At 34.7% G+C, this 4,143-nt stretch overlaps 1 long non-coding RNA gene across 1 annotated transcript; it reads right to left on the bottom strand.

Moving 5' to 3' along the window:
• Nucleotides 1-515: 515 nt before the first annotated feature.
• Nucleotides 516-3,760, bottom strand: LOC114314818 (uncharacterized). Its single transcript, XR_003647579.2, has 3 exons — nt 3,514-3,760; nt 634-1,176; nt 516-545 (listed from the first exon to the last, which is right to left on the bottom strand). It is a non-coding gene; the product is annotated as an uncharacterized LOC114314818 (long non-coding RNA).
• Between the last annotated feature and the right edge of the window lie 383 nt (nt 3,761-4,143).

Genomic DNA, 4,143 nt, shown 5'->3' with positions numbered 1-4,143 from the left:
ACGAAGCAGTTCTCAGTATTGCCCACCTAATCTTGAGTAACCCAAAACGCCTCTCAATAACGTTACGAGCAGCAGAGTGCTTCATGTTGAAGAACTCCTCAGGATTCACTGGGATACCCCCTTCTCTCCATGTAGAGAGGTGATAGCGTTGCTCTCTATATGGCGCTAAGAAACCCTTTCCATTAGTATAACCCGCATCTACAAGATAGTAGAAACCTGAAAACAAGTATGGGTTTCATATGTATAAGTACTTTGAAAATTGGGCAATTAAGATTACATCAATTAACTATATATTACATCAATTAACTATATAGATTCTTACCGGTCGGGACCTTCAAACCATTTGGTCTATTCACAGCATCTCTAAGTACCCTAGAATTTGAAGCTGACCCTTCCCATCCAGGCAATACATAAATGAATTGCATGTCTTGGGAACAAACACCCAAGACATTAGTAGCAATTTCACCCTTCTGTGTTCTATATCTTGGCTTATCTATTGCAGGAACACGAACCCTATAAGTTCCATCTAGAGCTCCAAGACAATTCTACCAAAGATCAAAATAAAATAAGGTTATTCATTTTAAATATGTTAGTGTTTGCCCAAAATCTAAATGAAATTAAACTATGTAATACCTGAAAACACCTCCATCTATCATCTGTGCAATTTGCAGTTATTGGCTCTGGTGTCTTAAGTAAGACACCTTGTAGGCGTAAAATAGCCTTCAGGACATCGTTAAAGTACTGACTAACTGTTTGCCTAGACCGCATGAAATTGAACTTGATGTTGCGATTCTTATAGTCGTGTGCAATCACATTTAAGAACATTGCAACTTTCTCCTCTAAGAGGACATATTTGGAATCAGATAATCCCACACTTCGAACAAGTGTACAAAGACACATGAAGGTATGCCTATTCACTCGGAGTTGTTCATGACAATCAATATCACTATCCTTCACCAATCTATTCAAATAGTCTAATTATGCTTGGAAGGGATGTGGTGACCTTTTAATATCCAACCTAGATTGGTACCTCTCCAAGGCAACTTGTAGTACAATAATGTACACACCACATACATAGTTAATAGATGACACAACTTCTTGGAGTGCTACAAATGCTTCAAATAGGTCCATCGTACTGTCCGAGCATTCATTATTGTTCATCTACAAATGCTTCAACTAACACATCAGATCTAGTTAGTGTAAGAGATTAGAACTACATGTATTTCTGATGGGCACTGAAAGAGCTCCCAAAAGATTGCATTAATTCAAATCTAAACACATTCAATATGATTACAATTTTTTTCTTATGCAAAGATTTTTTTTGAATTTAAAATAGCAAAAGAGAAACATATCATATATTTAAAAATTATAATGAGCAGTCAAATTTGCAGAAATATAATAAGGACTATGACTCATTGATCAACAAAGAAATTAGGGAAGTTGTTCTTGAATCCATTGAAATCATCCTAATAACCCTGATATGTACTTTTCCCTTGATAACAACGAAAAGATGAAGGAATGACCTTAACCTTAATGATAGAAATGATATTTACACAACAAAATAACTAAATAACTAGGTGATTAATCAGTTGGCAGGAGACAGGAACTGCATTATAAAACAAACAAAATTGCAACATCAACTCAACCAGGTCCCATCCAGATTCGTCATAAAAAATTTGTGAGGTAATTCCAAATTTTCAAGGTTTCGTATACTATAACATCCATCAGAAATGGTAGTACCCAAGTTCTATGACAATACAGATTATTATATCAATCATTTTTTTTTAATACAGATTATCCATACAAAGTGCATATAAAATAAACGGATCAAATTATCAAAGCGAGACTTGTAATGAGCTCATGAGCTTGAGCTACACAGTTCAATCCCCTTAATGGACCAGAGACCAGCTAAACCCATTTCTGAGTTTAGGTAATCTATTTACATACACACAATTACCAGCAAATTAGTGAAGAACCTTAAAGAACAGATTGCTAATACAAATTAAGCTCAGCTGGGCCTTGGGTGATTCAGTGCCAGATTTAAATCTTGTGGCAAATAAAGAAAATAAAAAACATAAAAAAAAAAAATACTTGGGCGTGTTTATTTTACCTCAAAAGCTTTTGATATGATTGAGAAAAAGAGCACAAGGATGCATAATAGGTGGATGATTAGAGTTTTTCATGATTCCATCAACAGGTGAAGCTACCCACATGATCTCATCTTTCCTTTGAGATAGGTAAAGAGAAAGAGACACATAAAATTTTAGATCATGCTGGCAGCTTCAACTGTTAGTGGTGCATGATAAGCAGCCAGAAACCTTCCATATTCACACAGAGAGAGAGAGAGAGGTCCATTTGGATTTTCTTTCTCTCCAACTTCATGGATGCTATAGAGTGGAGAGGCGCACACATATACACAGAGAGGGGTGTAAGAAAAGCCCACTCATATAGTTGTTAGTTTGATAGTCATGCATTCTTTTTTGTTTGTTATTAGGGAGTAGTGAAAAAGCTTAGGAGGCTTCAATTATTTATTTATGAACCAACATAGCATATACAAATGAGGGCAGTGGTCCAAAGTGAGACAAAAATTGAATATTGTCCCGCCCACCCCACCCACCCTTCAACACCTTGTAGACAACTCAGTGAGAATTTTTCTTAAATTATTAGATAATGGACACCCGCTAGGCTCTTGGAGACACTCTGATCAGCTTCCCTATCTCTTCCTCTCACATAGTTCCATGCCCATACTCATGCATGCATGAAGTACAAACACAGAGTAAAATACACGGAGTTTATGGAGATCCTTTTATTTTACAGTGCTCATAATTATTAGATTCTATGATAATAAAATTTCAATAAATAGTTAATTTACTCCACGATCAAATAGAAAGAGATTCTCAATTGGCTAGTTTAGTACTTTGCTCTGTTCTGACATCGGAATTCCCCAAAAAAATCTGAATTTTAAAGGGAAAATTGATTTTCTTAAAGAAATAGTGAACATCCTTACATTTAAAAACTCAAAGACAAATCAATCACAATAAAAGGATTTCATAGTTTCAATAGAAAAAAATGACAGAAATGTAAATATTATATGTTCTGGTAAGGAGATCTATTTTAACATTTTTACTTGCTACAAGAAGAACATTCACAAATATCCACCTTAACAATGATCTACTTACTCCTTTTTTTGCCTCACTAGTAAGCATTTAATGGATCACAACAATTTTCATAAGCATGTTCTAATTGTTTATGCTGAGTTCTCACTTGAACATAGAATCAAACACACGGTGGGCAGAATTTTAACAATAGAATCAAACACAGATATAGTATATAATATACCAAAACCATCAAAACATTGTTACAACTACATAGATCTATGTATATATATATACAAATACATCTCATAAATTCTGACAATGATGATTTATCATAAATTTTGAACCAAACATGTAAAATTAATTGTTGAAATAGATAAAAATCTGGAAAAATAAATGGCGAAGATGATAATCTCACCGGTAATGAGAGTTTTTCAGTGCCGACGGTGAATTTTCCGGCGAACGAAGGTTGAAATCGGCACACCGAGATGGAGATCTTCACGAAGGTGGAGATCTTCTCTCAGCAAAGCTGCTGAGTCTTTGCTGGGTAGAAATGATATGATTTTGCTTACATTTTTGCGTATGTAGTCAGGGTAAAATAGTCATTTTACTTTATTTCCCAATTCAGGATATATAATCCCACCCCTACCCCATTACTAATAATCTTACAAATTTGTTGAATTAATTATCCATTGGATTAATAATCCTAAACCAAAATATTAAAACAAACATAGGATAGATGGGCCCACGCATTAATTATCCCAATCCCATGCTCTAATCCATTCAATCAAACATGACCTAAGACAATTGCTCTCAAATGGAATAATCTTAATAGATTATACAAAATCTAAAGAAAAATATTGCGGATCCGTTAACAAAAGGTTTGACTAAAGAACAAGTGTATAGTTCATCAAAGGGGATGTGATTAAAGCCTATTGCATAAGAGTCATCATAATGATAACCCTACTTAAATGACTGGAGGTCCCAAGAACTATGTTCAAAGGGACAACTAAGTTATGTGTAGCTCGCTAGAAATCACCAACGGATT

Source organism: Camellia sinensis, chromosome 3 (assembly GCF_055761805.1).
Source record: "Camellia sinensis isolate YWXY chromosome 3, ASM5576180v1, whole genome shotgun sequence".
NCBI classification, from domain to species: Eukaryota; Viridiplantae; Streptophyta; class Magnoliopsida; order Ericales; family Theaceae; genus Camellia; species Camellia sinensis.
This window is presented reverse-complemented; position numbering and strand designations above follow the sequence as displayed.